Below are 18,057 nucleotides of genomic sequence, written 5' to 3'. Positions count from 1 at the left end.
GAAGCAGCGTCTAGCGCGATTTAAATTATCCAGGAAAGTGATTATCGGACGTCCACGTCGTAAGATGTATTCGAAAAGGTGACTGTAAACGCGAACGATGTGGATTCACGCGGACAGGGAGGGAAGATATTAAAAACAACGATAATCGATGAGGATGGATGAGGTCGTAACGTTACGGTGAAACGATTTACTCATAAATTTTGTTTGCTTCCCGAGATTGCAAAACCACGACACGTCGAAGATGTACAACGTTGTACTAACAAGTTGAATACTGTAAGCAATTTTACAGAAAATTGTAAAAACTTTGTATCGGTAGCAAGAAAAATTAAAGGCGTATCATAATATAGGAATAAATTTTCACAAGTAATTTGTTATAAAAAAATAATACGATAATTCCGGGTCATACGAGTCGTTAAGGGACAATATTTGTGCCACCACTCTGTAATAATGTAATTTTTATAATAAATCACCAGAGTACGCAGCAAAAGGGATGGCACAAAGAAAGCTTTGAATTTTGATACGTTATTTCAAAGATACATAGGGGCATAGAAGATTAAAGCTCTCTTTTGATAGGGAAATAACGAGAAAAAAGAATACCGTATAGTTTCATAGATTTCAACATCCGTCCCGCGAACTCTGGTTACATTTTTAATTAAACAAAGCTACGCGTTGTAGTCTACATTTTCACCGTGCCAGATTATCCTTGTTATCCAACACAGAACCGGGATTCAAAAGGCGGATACTTTTGTCTCTTGCTTCTTTTATTTTTTATTTTTCGCGTAGCAAGTTTCTGTTAGAACAGTATACCTTTTACGCGAGAAATATTTACTCGTAAAATCCTGCCCCGTCTGTAAACGCTCCAATTGTTTTCACGATGTTTACAGGAGTATTTCCTGGAAAAAGTTCGCAGCAATTCCGAACGTAACCGGTATAAATTTGATTCTAACGATAACGAGCGAGTCGTTACGATGATTACACCAATTAAACAACGTCAATGAACGACGAAAAGGACGAGCGGAATCGTTTCATTGTTCGAAACGATAGAGTTCGCGTTGGAGAAAGCAGGTAGGCGAATAGAAGGGAAACGAAAAGGAGAAGATGGAGAGAGAGAAAATTACCGTTTAATTGATTACAAAGAAGAATTTCCACATTCGATGGCCGGCAAAGTTCAAAGGCACCGGTCTGTCGAAGGCAAACTGAAGCATTGCTGCTACTCTTCAGAGGCGACCGACTCGTTTGAGAGATCAGAAAAGAGAGAACGTGGCTCTGACTGCTATGATTGCGAGCTTGATTGTCAACCTCTATTCCTGGCACCGAGAGCAAACCCCTCACCTGTTCTTATTCCCTGCTGAGATTCGTAATTGTTCCTGAAGATGATTTCGCTGGCCTCTTTCGACTCTCGTTAAGAATTGAATTCGTTAGAAATAATGTTGTTCCTTTTGGAACTGTAAAGAGAATTTTTCATTTATTGCAGTAACAATGAGAATACGTTCTCGTGGCCTTAGTACGTGATCGTGTTGGAAGATTATCGCGTTAGTATATGGTATTTGTTGGTTGACAGAATTCTGAGGAAATTTGTTGCATTACCCAGGATTACCGTTCAAATTAGGAACTCAAGCCAGGGAAGGTAGCGGTATCGTTTTCTTTTATTGCAGAAAACATCGGTGAAAATGTTTATGAAGCTGGAAGCTATAAAAAGGGATGAGACAGTTCGATGGTATCACCATCGCGTCATGAAATTAAAAGTTTTCCTTTCGCGAATTTCGATGCTCTTAAATTGTAGCACAATACAAATGCCTCAAACTTATTAGAAAAATTATTATTTTTAAAATAATAATTCTGGACTTTAGATTCTAGTGGTACATGTTTAGCCAGTCCTAATTCAGATTTGGGTATGGTATGTTCTAATTTCATAGATCACACTGTACACTAAATCAAGTCACGTGCGAGTAAGGTACAGTGGTATAGGCACTCAGACACGAATTCCGAGTCTCTCACAAACAGACGGTTCGATCACGCGAAAGGAAGCTCACGGACGCGTTTGGGGTTCAGGGTGAGAGGTGGTGTATCACGAGCACCGATAATCTACGAGGCGTTTCGTCTTCATTTGCCAAATGGTAGGTAAATCCATGCGTTCTCGTCACACGCCGCCGCGCCGGCCAGGGAAGACGGTTCAGAGTCGTATCCCCTGGTACAGACATTACTGCGAAACTTAACTGTTACGTAAACCCACTTTGGTTACCGGTCGACCATTGTTTCTAACTAACATCGACCTGAACGACTCTTTCGTCTAGATTCCATGTTGCTAGATAGCCATCCTGATCTGTTTCTCGAGACTTTTGACCAAGATGAATGATCAGTCGTGGTTGAGAGCATTATTGGATTGGATTGGAAGGCAAGTTGTAAATTCTCATGGTAATTGGTAATTCAACGATGACGAGTGACAAGAATTCGTCTAGCAGAAAGAAACTAAATTGTCGAAATAGAAAGAAGCATTCGTGAACGAAAGAAGCCGCAGGGTGTAAAAATATTTTAAGAGAGTCACTCCAAAGATTTACACAACGTTCCTTCATTTATGAGAGAAGCGCTTAATTAAAAGATTTCCCGCCGCGGGCTGAAAACACTTTTTCTTCGTTCACCGGTGAGACGGCGTATTGTCATGAATTATTGTTACGGATTGAAGAATGAGAAACAGAATCCAAGATTAAATTGAATAATTATATTGGTATCATAAATTTTGATACACGTTTTAAGTATTATTTTCCTGATTAAATTCGTTCGTGTTACAAATGAATTAAAATGGCCGATAAAACTAGGTTATTTATTTGAATCGCCATAAAACCGTTGGAAACTCGTACATACGTTTAATTAATTTGACCGTTCATCGGACCCGGTAATCCTAGAAATGCGATTGATTTTTGTAATTATGTTGAATATGCTTTATCGCTGGTGCATTTAATTATACGACCGGGATAATACCTCGTTACGAAACGGGTTTCGAATTGTTCTGAAATTTCACCGGTTAACGCGAAATCGAAACCGAAGACGACTCGAATAGCGTACACTGTTGTACGTTTGTTCGATCGTTTGTATCGTGCGCGGAAAAGCGGTCAGAAATCAGGACATTCGTGCAATCGTTCGAGAATCCCCTGGAAAACAATATCCTCGCTACGTTGAGACGGCCTTGAAAATTGGATTGTTCTTCGAAAGTCCCGAGGGTGGTCTAAACAAGAGTGCACGATGATTCACTCGACGAGATGCTCATAAAATGCGTGGAAACAGCTTTTTCTCCTTCCAGCTGACTCGAGATACTAAGCGTAATGAAATTTCAACAGAAAGCATTGCAATAATTGAAGCCATGTAAAGTGAAAGCTATTACAATTACCGGGAATGGTAATGTTGATCTTGTGCTCTTTACGTAAACGATAAATGATAAACTTTCTTAATTCTTTTTATAAAATACAAGGTATGAAATGAATGGAATAAAAGCTTTGACTTATTTTTAACAAGAGAAAGGTAGCAAAAGAATGCAGTACTTTGAGCGTGTTTAATGGGAAGGAAATGCTTAACGCTTAAGTAGTAACGGATCGTTATAGTCAGACATCGCGCGCGGCTGACATATCGTACGTCATATCCCTTACGATTCTTGATACTCGTATCTGAATGTAGTTCACGAATACTAATTGGTACAGTTTGGATCGTGAATGAATATTTAAACTATATTGATGTGAAAAACTCTTTAGACATAGAATATGTTATTTTTTTATTTTTTATAGTACATTTATTCGTTACAGAAGATACTCAATATAGGCCGGTGATAACTGGAGTAGTTTATATAGTTTTTACATTCAATATCGTTATTACTTATCTCACAGCTGAAGGAGAACTAAATCCCTTAAACAATGAAGGTTTACTTATAATATAAAGAAGAATATGCCACATAACACTTATAGCGTTATGGAGGGTTTGAGCCCTATAACATATTCTATGTTAACAGATAAAAATAGCGTTAGATGAGGTATAATCTAACAGCTTAATGTACATACATCAATATATCAGATGGCATCAATATATGAGATGGCAAATCAAAAACTTAAATTGTAAAATTAAATTTCAATAATAATTTCAAGTTAGCCTTATCAAACTTTATTTAATCAAATCATTTACAACCTATTACGTGGCTAAACTAAAGACACTTTTACTTGAACAAAGTAAACCCCATAACAATGCTTGTTTTCCAATACACGCAAGAACAAGAAGCTTTCGTAACGGCATGTAACCGTCTGGTGGCTTTTGAGAACGCGTAATTCCAACGTTTCGACTGGGAGGAAGAAAAAACTCAACTACCTTTCTTTCCCATTATAACGGGCCGAGAGAGGTATCGCGAAAGGTAGGTGTTGCATGCAATAAAGCCACGCTACTTTCCGGCGACAGTGAATGTAAAGGGGAATGAACGTTAAGTAAAGTCCTTCTGGGTAGCGCAACGTTTTACGCGCAGTGCGCCGCATAAAGCCTCTTACGTGGAAGTAAATTGTAAGTCCCTTATAGCCGACTGGTCAACGCCGTAAGTACTTTCATTCGGTCCGCAAAAACAGCTTGGAAACGTAAGGAGATTAGAGTCGTTATTGCGTGGACGAGGGAGAAAAGTGGAAGTTCTATGGGAAAGTCGCGACCGACTCCTGTGTCGTTCTTCTCTACGCGGTTGCTCGTCACACAGCTTGCTAAAGTGACGGAAATCTGGCTACAAAAGAATCACAAGTATTAAAGTATAACTTATATAACGACCTTGGTGTCTGCGTTACGCCAACATTAAATATCTCAAAGCGTTGTTAATAATGTTCCGAGCACTCGTTCAAAGTGCAAATTATAAAGACAATTGACAAAAGCACACGGATGATACCTTGTTTTTTTTTTTTCAATTTATTCTTCGCCAGGTTATAGCGTTTCATCAGTGTTTTTTAAATGAAATATAAGGTACTTACAGTGACACGTCAGACTGGTGGTCAGAATCTGCTTGTTAGAGTCCGCGTGCTCTGCAAAGCTGAAAATCAAAGGAACATATTTTCAGAATACTTCTATTGCAAAAATTTTGATTACGATTTTTTGGGATGATAACATAGAACATACTTTATATTTCTGACTTATGGTCATCGTAAAAGACACAACTTGCTATTTAAATTTTACGGGTTTATACAGTGGCTATTCGTACGCAAGAATAGTTTCACTTCCATAGTGCTATTCGTTGAGAAAGGGTTGAATCCAAGTAGGTACGCGTTGCTTTCAAAGCAGGTAAGGTTAAGCTTGCGTTACGTAAGAAGATTCGAAAGAGGGCAGATCCAGATTTACGGTGAATTAAGTTCGCGCCGGCCAGGAAGTCGTCGTTAAATTTATGCCGGAACGTGATAAATTTATTCGAAACGGTATCGTGTGCCGGATATTCAGGGAACGTATTTGGCCACGGCCACGAGTTATCCGCTCTCTTTCTCTCTCCCTCTACGCTGACGCGCTTAATGAAGAATTAAAGTCGGCCTTCGTGCTCCTATTACGAAGAGGAACGATACACGGCCGAGTGGGCTAGACCCATGGATCCCGAGGATCCGCGAGCGGTGCATGTTTGATGCCGGAAGTACTTCAAGGCCCGGGCCTACCATCCTCTGGCTGCGGTTCCCGCAACCTCCGTAGGGTCATTAGCCAACCATTCATTATGCAAGTGCGAGGCAGTATTGCGTCAATATGGGGGGCAGCAGATTGTTGGCCCAATCGATAACAATGCGCCGTGTTTACCGGTCGGATAATCAACAAACGCAGCTTCTGCTACCTCGTCTCCGAAGACCAAGCAAGTGGGAATTACGGTCTGTCTCGTTCCGAATGATATTGGGTCCCGGAAGTGTCACCCGTTCCCTTTCGCCCCTGTCTCCGTGTACTCGTCAACCCCTATCCTCTGCGTCTACCGCTATTCACGCGACTCATGATGACAGCTGCATGCACCTAGCTAGGAATCAATGGCTGTTTTTGTTTTCGATAATTGATTTCAATTGCTGCTGTCCATCAATATAATTGTCATAAAGTATTCAAGATCGATCAGGAATAGATTTATCCTCTCGATTCCTGTCACGATTTACGATGAAATAAGACGTGTAACCTGTTACACGGATCGTATTGGGGTCACGCAGCTCCACCCCAAGTATTTCGGATGGAAGAGCGGAGGCTGGCATCAACGGTATTCACCGAGGCAGCGGTCAAGCAGCGAGAATTCGATATTCGGGAAGTCGTCGGGCGGGCAAAGCGACAGAGAGGCCGGAAGTATGAAACGCGTAGATGAAAGGGGACTCCGGACGATATTCCGAAACAGGAGGCAGCCCGGAAAGAGGGCGGGAAAGTGGCCAGAGGGAGGGTTCCGTCGGTCCTTTGATCTAAGTTTCTGGGAATGCAGGGCGAAGGGACAGCGTGCGTAGCTGCCGCCCAGGAAGTTGCCAGTAATTTGCTTAGTTGAATTAGATTGTGAATTTTGCACCGCAGTGTTTGAGCCATCGTTCGTCGACGACTTTGCCAGGCCCATCCTCGGCCACCTCCGCGTTGCCTCCTCATCGTCGTCGACCTTATAATTACTGTTCTATCTTCAGAGAGAAGTTTGTCAATTCGTTGCCTCGGCAGAAATCCACGCTTTGATCCGGCAAGAAGGTGGCTGTACGTGGAGTTTCAAGACAGGATGCGGCCTTCATGGCGTCGAGCGGAATCGCGCGCGATAATGCCGCCGTGATTTCCGTCGCTTTGATCTGTCGCCGCTTGCTAAACGGAAAAGATGATCTAGAACGGAGAGAGAGCTGGGGTGAGCAGCCAGGAATAAAATTAATCTGACATCAATGAGACGCGTACTGCTGCCGGATTCACGTACCACTGCGAGGATTTCCGAGACCGGCTGCGTGATATTCGGATTACATCGGCCTTGATAGTTTGAAATAAATACGAAGTTCCCGGGGTGAAGATCCTGTAGGAGATGTCGTCTCGTTTGATGTCGCTTTGGTATTCATTGCGTTGGAACATCGCTATGAATCGTCCAAGAAAGGAAAGGTTTCTGTTTCTGTCTATGTGATCCTGCAGGTATACCTTGTGCATTATTGTTAAGTAGAACTTTCAAAAATAAAGTATTACTTTTTATTTTCAGTGTCATCATTCGCGTTTGTAAAGGAGAGTGGGGACAAAAGTAACAATTTGACTTACAACAAAACCGTTTATCCCAAAATCTTACATAGTTATCTGACATTATGGAATTTAAGCTTTGCTTTATAACAAGCAATATCCACGTTATTAATTAAAAATTGGAGACCGGGGAAAATGTTACAACCCAGTGTTACTCTATTATGGGTTGTTGGCTGTAACACTGAATGGAATCGTAACTAACAGAAATCTTTAGACAAGTAAAATATTTATTAATTTAAATTAAAATAATAAGTGAAATAGGTAAAATTTCCAGTCGATTATTCGGAATCGAAAGAAAGGACAGAACTGGAAATCATATCACTCTAAATGCAATCGCGTCAAAAAATCTCGTTCTTTCTCGCTTTCCCGAGCCCTCACCAAAAATAAAGCAAAAGATCGTCCAACCGTCGACCCAAATTCCATCATCGTCGAATTCCTAGTGGCACGAGATTCGTGATTCGCGTGCGGATCGCGATACGGGCAGACGCGTAGCCGTGTCTACATACCCGCAGGTAAATATGTATAGGCGGTATCGTGCAAGAGGTGCACGCACGCTGCTGCAGTCGAATATAATCCTGGTGAAACGGTGTTACGTATGCACGAACAACCGGCGTACACGTGTGTGAAGCACGTCGCGAACCGGCTGCCAGTGTCTGTCTGCCTACCGACATTGCGAATCCTATACGGCAGGCTTCAGGCACGAATGGGGGATCAATGTTTTATCGATATTACAGCAGACGCGGCACTGATACGTCTCGAGTCGTTGGCGAATATATAGCGCGTGCTTTCTGCCGTTTGCACGAAGATTTATGGATTACCGTTTGTTTATCGTCGCCGTTGTTCCTTACTTTTTTCCACGTGACCAGTTTTCCTGCTCCGATTGCTCATTAAGGGATTAGATGGTTCAAACTATGCTACGCGTCTGAAGATTTATTTCTAAGCGATAAAAACAGACTTTCTTAGCAGTTTAAGACAATATGCGCGAAGAGAGGACTAAAATTTGCGGATACAAGGTGAAGGTGAAGGCGAAGGGAGGGATAGAAAAAAGAAATAAAGGGTAAGACACGCAGAAAACAGCGAGACGATGAGTAGAGGGGGAAGGGAAAGAAAGCAGAGAGGTTGCCGCCGTCAGGAAACTTTTGTTTAAAATTGGAATTCCTTTGCGGCTCGTTGGGACTAGGAATGCAGATAGGGTGGAGGCGACGAAAACCGTGAGAACGCGATGAGAGCAAAGGGGTTGGCGAAGCGTGGGTACCCAGGAAAAAGCAACGCACGATATTGTTTCATCATAAAGGGAAGCATCTTACCCGTGAGGAAATAGTGTTTGCGAAAAATCGCGGTTGAAATTTCGACGCCGCGCCGCGTCGCTTCGAATAGCTTCAAACAGCCAGACCGATCGAAGAAATCTACTTATCCCCCTTGTTCTGAAATTCCTCGATCAACGATTCATCGCAAACAGTATAATGGACGGAGTATCACTTCCTCGAAGAGACATAACACAATTACTCACTGAGCGACAAACTAGGGACTGTCGAACATGTAGGAACGTCGATGAACGTCCACGAACCACAATGTTCTTCGACTAGAGACAAGATCTACATGCCAGGGCGTCATTCCGATAAACACATACTATTCGGCAAACCATGGCAGCCGCTTAATTAATTTGCAGGTATCTTACGGGCGTCCTGAATCATGTTACCGGTGCGTATGTCGCCGCAGCTAAACGCATTAACCCGTAATTATCGAAATTACAGGGCCAAGAGGAAGCCAGATGGAATCTTCCCCCTCGTATCTTCAAGATCCTCTCTTTCTCTCACTGTCTTACCGCTATTGTACGGCCTACTCGGGGTAAGTGTCTCATCTCGCTAATTATTTGAACCGAACCCCCGGTATTCTGCTGGCCCAATTTTCCCGCTCGTTCGAGCTCGAGGAAATTGATTGTCGCGGTGAGTTTTAAGAAATTGAAACTCGATCGGGTCGTGTCACTTAATCTGCCGTATTAACGAAATGTAATTAGAATTTCTCGCGACGACAAGCTGCTGGCACGGTAGAAAAATTTATTCAGTGATCGAGATTGAAGGGATAGCGACGATAAAAGGAAGAAACGTTGTTGGTGGATTTGAGATAGAAAACTTCATTAAATTACCTCAGAAAGGTAAATTATTTATTTGTCTTTGGATCAGCGTGAAAGTTTGCAATTAAAGAAAAGGATCTTAAGTAAATAACAAAGTATAGTTACATATTTAAAGATAACTGAGTTACCGATGGGTAAAGCAATTAATTTTTAATCTTTACTAATTTAAAGTGCGCCGGGTTATTACTGGAGAGCGTTTTATTGATAAAATTAAAAAGAAAAATGACGAAGATGCGATCGACGTCTTCCATAAAATAAAAAAACGACATTGGCGCGAGAGGAGCTTCTTTAATTTGCAGAGAGGGCGACGAGCGAACAACCCCACGTGAATCTCGCGTCGAAATTGATCGGCCAGAACTATGAAATATCGTCGCAGCCGATGACGTATTTCATTTCGCCCGTCACTCGTTTTTCCCCTTTTTTTAAGACACCCATCACGAATATCGAGCAGCTTTCAATCGGCCAACAAATGTCCGAAGAAGAATCTGCGCCCGTGTTTCAGCGGCTGCTGACTGACAACGTTCTTCTTCCAACATGAATTTTGCAATAGTCAGTACATCAGAAATGCGACTAAATATGATTTGTAAAATTTCCCACGCAAAATTTTCCTATTTCCTTCAATTTCCGTTATAGTTTATACCATCGAATCGTGTCGCAAAAGCATGTTAACAAAATGAAACAGAGTACAAAGACAGGGAACGAGAAAGACAGCGAGTTAATTTTTACGATTATTCCCTGGCAGCGTAGCCTTGTTAACCGTTTCCGTGTTCCGTTCCCGGACTTTTACCCTGATGAGCTTTAGACAGGGTGTGGCTGATTCTGTCAAGGAAATTTAGTGGCGATTCTGGGGGCTAGCAATTAGAGAAAGTAGATGCGCGTAAAGTTTCTTCGACTGGTAATGGAGCAGGCACGGCTTTACGATCACCGCATTATCCGAAAGGAATTGGGAACATTTGAGAAGCTGTCTTAATTTGAAACGTTCGAGCATCGTTTACCGACGAAATTCGATTTCAACGGCGGAAAAGACGTATTTTCTCGATCGCAGAATAGTCCTCGCTGTTAACGAGACTGTTTTTCTTCTGATTTTCAACAGTTTCTTTCTTCCTTAATGTATCCCCAAAAGTGTATCGAACATTATAGAACCGTTAAATTTCCATGAAATTAGCAAAAACTGCGAGAACTTCCAGGATGACCGAACCTGGATACAAAAACGTTTGGCGTTGAAGATCAACCGTTTGGATCGCGAAGCTAAATCTTCCGTCGTGGAATTTCGGCAACTTTGCTCGTAAATCTTCCGACGGGGGTATCGGCGAAAATGTTAGACATTGTGGAAAACGTTAAGCGTATCGTGTAAAATGGAGAAGCGTTGCTTTGAAATTGTAATGAAGCGCGAGAAAGTGGATATGCTAAAGCGTTCTACCAAATTCCGCGAACTAGTTCAAAAGTGGTTGCCCTGTGGGAATGTGGGAAAAGCATCATTCCATGATTTTAGTTAGCGAGTTTGTCTGGATGATTGAAATCGATCGCGAACGACGTGTGTTTACGACGCGAGCAAGTGTACGGTTAGAAAGTTTCCAAGCTAAGCGTCTAAAGTCCTGCCTTTAAAGGATATTCCGAATACACGGTAAAGAAATAACCAGAGACGCGTTCTATCGAGCGAATCTCGTTAATTTTTCCCGAAAGTCAAGTATAAATTCAACCGGGTCGAAATCGCTTAAACATTCTCTTCATCGGAAATCTTTCGCTCCCGCCCCAAAGCGTGTCAAACTATGCAAACATCCTCTTCGATGTTCTCAAAGAGCCCCAAGTAGCGCGTCAAGCTAACTCGACAGCGAGTATGCAACATTGATGCATCCTGCAACCTGTGAGAGGAGTGCGTTTTCGTACAACCGCCGCGATAAATATTTCGCGAGACGCGACCTGATCTCTCGACAAAACGACGAACAGAGAGGAAAGGAGCTCTCGTACAGCGCAGGAGGAGAGGATCGATTAGGCAAGTCCACCCTCGATCATTCGGGCAATTAAAGCGAGGGATCGAGCAGATAGTGGCGTGCATTATTTGTACGCTAATGCTCGGCTCGATAGGAACGATCAGGCTCCAAGGCCGACAATAATAACGTCGGCTCGGGGGGGTCTGCTCGAAGCAGATTACGCGGCGAGGCACGCGAGTGCGCACGTTTACATGCTCGTGTAAGGGTGCGTCTTTACCGCCGCTAAGGTTCGCCAGTGAATATGCACCCTAAGGGTGGGAAAGCTAGCAAGAGCGTCGCCGAATCAGTCGTTGAAGCACGGCAACGAAGCTAAGGGTTTCGCCGCTGGCGGCGTCGCAACTCATCCTAATTACATCTACCCTCGTTTCCGGATTCGGAAGCCTTCCCTTCAAGAGGGTACACTAGCACTTAATTAGTATTGCCAACCGGACTTGCCGGCATGTAGCTAGCTGCAATTGAGACGTTTAACTATATTTCCGCCTTGGAGGACTATTAACTCTTGATTTACGACGCGACGCTGAGAATAGCGAGCTTTCTTCGTCGACCAACCTCGGCCCGTTTTCTTCGGGCTTACTTAATCGCGCCCGGAGACAATCACCGGCTCTCGCGACCTTTTAATCTGCTCGATTAAAGCTTGGCTCGTGTCTTTGATATCCGTTGTTTCCGGCCCGGGCTAATGCGTTTCCAAGTTGGCTGATTCTGGGTAGCCGGACGAAACCAAATTTGCGACACCGTAATCCGCCCGAAGAACTTTCTGCGGTTCGAGGAAAACGAAATAGAGCCCCTTGCGGAATTGATATCGTTGGATAATCGTTGGAACGAGTGCAAGCGTTCAAGAAAGCTAAACGATTCTTGTCTATTTCCTTATGGTAATGCTTTGCCTCCGTTTAAAGCACACTATTTATATTGCGGATGATTTTTAATCATTTTTAAATTCAAAAGAATATTCGAGTCATAAGGAGCATGGAGTGGGGCGAACAGATGGGACGAATAGACGGTCTCGCCAGGCGCATGCGTGATATCCCCATCACAAGATTCAGGTGAGCTTGGGATGACTCCGGCCGATAGATCGTAGATCACTTCGATCCCCAGGACTACACGCGTTTTGAAAGCGAGATTGCGCTTAACGAAACACTTTTCTACCAGATTTCTTTATGTGTCATCTCTTCCGTGCCCTTTTATGCCTTTGAGATATTCGAAACTCGATCACCACTCTGAGATAGATCAACCACCTCTTCCTTCGGCGGGACATCTCAACAAGGACATTGACGCGAGTCTTTCCCAAGAAGTAAGAAATAAATTTTTTACAATTTATTTACTTATAATTATAATGTATACCTATACATAATCACCTACGGTAAACATAGATTTGTAATGCATAAATGTGGGATAACATAAACATAGACTGTGTGTTGCACTCTAGGGATCGCATGCTATAGGCGCGATATATCAGTTTGCGTCTTATATTATTACATAATGTCCGGAAAAGTTTATAACAGTGCTGCGTATATGGAGTGTTTTAGTTTGATGATAAAACCGTTTGAAATACGGTTTCAAGCTCATTATCGATCTTAATAAATATACGTTTGAAAGGAACCTTGAAAATTATCAAGCCGATTATACGTCTTAAATCTTAAAATAGAATTTCACGAAACGTTCAGCGTGGCTCACCGTTAACGAAGCATCGGCCGATTTAATTGAAACGAATTCAACGTGACTAATGAACCAGTGGCTGGTGGAGTTCCAGAATATGTATGTACATATATATATATATATATACATATACACGACAGTTTGAAGTGGAGTGTGCTCCGGTTTCGTGAATCATTTATAACCAGCCCCGTTAAAAGATCTTAACGCAGCTCGCGTGGCGTAAAAAATGAATCGACCGACCGACTCGAGGCCACCGGCAATTTCATCCCGCTGCTACATTATTTCTAATTACCGGAGATTTATTAACGGGGCCCTCGCGAGATCCACTTTCGTCTCGCCGCGCCGAGGGAGCGTTTCCTATTGTGTTTTGTATCGCGAATAACTCTTCTCGAGCGTACCATGCCCGCGTAATCGCATTTATCACGATCCTTCGTCGACAAGACTTCAACGAATTGGTAATTTAAAAATCTGCCTCATCGATTCATAAAGTTGTATCTACGGAGGCATGGAAAATTTCCAAAAAGATTTACCGCTACTTATCCGAGTAAATCTTTGGTTATTGTCATTACAGCGTGTCACTCGTACCTTAGTTTATTACGCTTCGTCGACACTCTTGAAACGTAAAAAGACACCTCTTCGTATCATCAAGATTTTAAGTTTATACCTGGTCGAGGGTGGGCTCAAATGACGGAGAAGAACGAGCGGTAATTTAGCGAACAGCCGGTGGGAATAAACGGAAAGCAAGAAAGTCAAATTGATGGGCGCGATCGTGAAATTAGGGATGAATCGGTGCCGAAGGGTGAGAACGAAATGAGCGATGACTCTGTCCTTTGTGACGGTTTTAGACAAAGCTTTCCTCGAGCTTTTGCTAGTACTTGGTATATCTTACAAATATTTCGAACAGCAACCTTTGAGAATTTTCGAATCAATCTATGTATAATAGTATCCAGTGTTATAAAATATCTTCGTCAAAGTGAAATATTAAATTATTAATTAAATTCGAAATCGTTACATCTTTTCCCTACAGAATAAATTAGAATCAATCCAGTGACGTTATAAATGTTCATACTCTGCACTAATCAGTTACAATAAGTTTATTAAAGATCAAGTTAGCTGTGTTCCAATGATGAAAAAATTGCCTGTCAGCCTCACTCGTGCGATTCATTTTGCGTTTCAACTTATTTCTCATTCGTCTTTCTCATTCGCTGCTCGTGTCCCTTCGACCTTGCTCAGGAGGTGACTGATTAAAGAAATCCACGTCAGGTGTTCTCGTCTTGGATGGGACGACTGTCAAAAGGTTAGGTTAATTGCGCCATGCGTGATTGATTAAGGTTTCAATCTTATTAACGGCTCGAGGAGATTAGGTCATCTATATTTGAAGAGGGCTTGATAACCAAGGGGTTGATGGCAACATACAACAAATTTATCGCAAATTCCTTTATTAACTTTTTCGCGTACATTCCGTTTCCTAACTTGCGAACGACAGTGATCGATAATTTGTCATCCTTTTCAAATACAGTGAGCTTAAATTACGATCCTCAGAATCTCCAGGAGGAATATATTCGTCTAATAAAAAAGGGTAGTAAAGATAAAACTTTTTGAAACGGCAGTTTCGAAGCTTGCGTTTAGATTATGAATGGATGAGTGCACGTCGATGAAACCTACATTTTTATAGTTCAGCAAGATTGCAAAACATCTTCTCCTTTTGTGCTCGAACGTCACCGTGTTACAGTCTCACGATTATATTAAATTTTTTTAAAGAGAAACTGGTGTAAATGGATTTAAACAACTTCAGAGTGTTCTCGCGTTTCTTCAGCCGTGCTGAAAATGGTGGATTCATTCCGGTTTATCAAGTCGAATAAAAAGTATGTGATGAAACGCGTGACTTTGAAGCAAGCCCCGTCAAAAGAAAAAGCTTGAAGCTACTAATAACCGTGATTCGAGAAGCGAACGCTCGAGCATTAATAAGATAAATTAGCTCTATTCAGGCGAGCTCTTCTACTGTGCGCCTTACCATTCTCAATCACCGGTTTGACTTATCGTTACGTATGCAGAGAACACATTTCACACTGATACGCTCCGTATTTGCGGCCACTGAATTGCACTGATTGTATTCTCATGCAAAATATGTCCTCCATAATGGCTGGACCCTGTTCCCTCTGTATGTGCAATTACGGCGTCCTGCGTGTAATTGTTATCGTACGCATTTCCTGCCTTCGAATATCCTCCTCTTATTGTTTCCTAAAATTTCTTTAAGTTAAATGAAACACGTGTTTCTAACTGATAAATTTTTAAATACTATTAGAAATTCATATGATTATCGTACATAAATTTCATAAATGCTGGGTATTGTTGCCGTAATTCCCTGTATTAATAGACGTAAGCAATTAAAATTTAGTTTGAACGATTGCTGACGCTCACAGCCGTGCGTCATTCTGTGAACTTCGTGCCGCGTGTCTAAACGGAGTTATGCGAATTGATACCCCTAATTAAAACTTTCCCTCGACCGTGCTATGATTTCACCCTTAATTGCGTTTCACGTTCTAAGAGCCGTCTATTAGATCGAATGTACATCACGCTTTTTTATTTCACTTCAATTTCATCCTTTTCTCTCGTGTTGTACAGAAGCATCGATGGTTCATGAGGTCGCAATCACGAGTATAGACAGTTGTATCGGTATTATCGGTCGCCACGAATTCAATAGAGTCGCGTAAATAATCGGGCTGATCGTATATTCAATTAAAGGTGAAATTGTTCTCACAATGACGTCACATCCATCCTTTGGTAACCCTTTCGGCAGCTCTATCGGATAACAATTACCACCGTCTATGCTGTTGCCTATCCGTCGATATCTCATCCCCTCTACTCGTCAACTCACCCCTTCAATGATGAAGCGAACAACAGCCCTTCTTCGAAGAACGACTTCCCTCGTTTCACACTTACCGACTCGCTGCCAACCCCTGCTAGTTTCCGCTTCACGAGTATTCTTTTGTCGCGGATGCTCGAGTCGACTTTTCAACGCGCGGTTATCGGACAGAGGAAGCTCACGAAAACGCTCCAGCTACTTGTTGACATCGTCTTAACGACCCAGAGGGCACGGAAGTGACACGGTTCGCGATGTTGAAAAGGTTTCAAGTTTGAGGGATGAGTTTGCGATAGAAACGCTTCGAGTGGAATATTTCGGACGTGCTTAGTTTAAGTGAAAGAAGTAAGAAAAATACATTTGAACAGCTTTATTATGTAAAAGGGTAACGATTCAAAATTCCAGGCATTTCAACGTCGACTTCTCGACTGCGAAACACCGCGTGGCAACATTCGCAGCAGCTCGATTGCCTGTGAAAACGCGGACACAGTAGAATCACGTTCCGTATAAAATATAATCGATTCGGTTATTAAAACGAGCGACGAACACTTCATTAAAGCGTTCATCGAAATTATCATATTAGAGTGGACTCAATTACGCGCTGGCGGAGAGGGAACGCAATTAACGCACTATCGACGATCATCGTGAATCCTCTTACTTCTCCTCCTCCTTCTCGCTCTCGTTCTCTGATCATTACTCCTATCCGATCTCGAAAATTATTTTATCGATAGATCACTGGTTGATCCAGACTCATTCTCGTCGTCTAGAGAAAAAACAACAGAGGAGGAAAGTAAAGCCATACAACGATCGATACCACGAAATATCGCAAATTGGTATTAGCGAGCAATCGAGCACGAAATAAACAATCGCATTTAAACGTAGATCTCTGCCACGAACCGCCATCGTCCATTTGTCAGGGAATATCACATTTTTCCACTCGGCTGCTCTCTACCAGCACATCCCATCCTATCCCATGTGTGTATGTGTGTGTACCTCGTGAAATAAATCGCGGCAAATAAAGCAAGCGCCAAGATATGGCTTCCCTCTTCGTTTCACTTTCTTCGTATCCCTACACACCCGCTATCATCCCCTTCTCTAAACGTATTTCTTCCTTTCTTTCTCCGTTTCGTAGGACGGTACCGGAGACTTTCGTTGTCTCTCGAAAGCCTACGCGTCTACGTCGCTCCAGGATGCCCTGGTGGTAGAAGGAGGTTGGCAAGGAATGAGGGTGAACCTACCTTCGCGTCCTTACTCTTTTACTTCGAGCTAGGTAGTATTGTACTCTCTTTTGGTATTTCTAATAACTTCTTCTTCCATCTCGCTTCCCTTCCACCTTCTGTCTCACAACATTTCGTTGTGCTTTCTCTCCCTCGCTAACCCACCCCCTCTGCAACGTCGTTTCTTCTTTCTTTCCTTCTTCACCGCGTCGGGACTTCACAATACCGCCGGTAATCCGACACTATCGGACCTTCTTCTTTCTCTTTCCCTCTTTCATCTTCTACCACCCTCTTGTTCTTCTTCTTCTTCTTCTTCTTCTTCTTCTTCTTCATCTCAACCATCGTCCTGTTCTTCCACCCCTGACGTCGTCTAGCCTTGGTTCCCTCTGAACAACAATTACTCCGCCATATTGTCCGCTCCTCTATATCCTAAACGAAAGAAGGGGGTTCGGTGAAACGAGCTCGAAAGACGGAGAGGGTGGATGGATGGACGGATAAAGATGGAGCGGCACGGTAGGATCAAGTTTTTAATCACTCTCCAATGTCAGTGGAAAAAGAAACGTGAGGCGCGCGAGAGGCTTGGCTGCTCCTTCTTTTTTCTCTCCCCCTCCGCCTTTTTTTTATTTCGTGTATCAACGGAGGCGTAATTATTGTCACCCCTTTCTGTCCTTCCCTCTTCAAGATGCTCTATCCCACTTTTATACCTTCTGCGCGCTTCCAGGAGAAGGATTTTTATATAGACGAAGGGACTTTGAATAAATTGAGGAACGTCGGTGCGTCGGATTATACGTCGACTCGTTTGATACTATTTGTAACTCGAACACTTTGCGCTGGAACGTCGTTACACGAATTTTTAACATCTTCAGAACACTGCAGCGTATATTACAGCTACAAACGGTCGTTAAATGTCACGTTACGCAGTAAGGCACAGAGTAATAACTTACGCCTATCGTTATCGCTTTATTCGCCTGATTAACTTTATGCCCGCCCCTACCATTC

The 18,057-nt window shown here is 42.6% G+C and overlaps 1 protein-coding gene across 1 annotated transcript in view; it reads right to left on the bottom strand.

The window, feature by feature from the left end:
* LOC114873280 (teneurin-a) overlaps positions 1-18,057 on the bottom strand; it is a 447,603-nt gene that overhangs the window by 290,547 nt on the left and 138,999 nt on the right. The window contains 1 exon segment of the mRNA XM_029181455.2: positions 4,983-5,041. The gene's annotated coding sequence lies outside the window, so the exon portion shown is untranslated.

This window comes from Osmia bicornis, chromosome 4, assembly GCF_907164935.1.
Source record: "Osmia bicornis bicornis chromosome 4, iOsmBic2.1, whole genome shotgun sequence".
Lineage (NCBI taxonomy): Eukaryota > Metazoa > Arthropoda > Insecta > Hymenoptera > Megachilidae > Osmia > Osmia bicornis.
The sequence above is the reverse complement of the archived record's forward strand: the minus strand, read 5'-3'. Positions and strand labels throughout refer to the sequence as shown.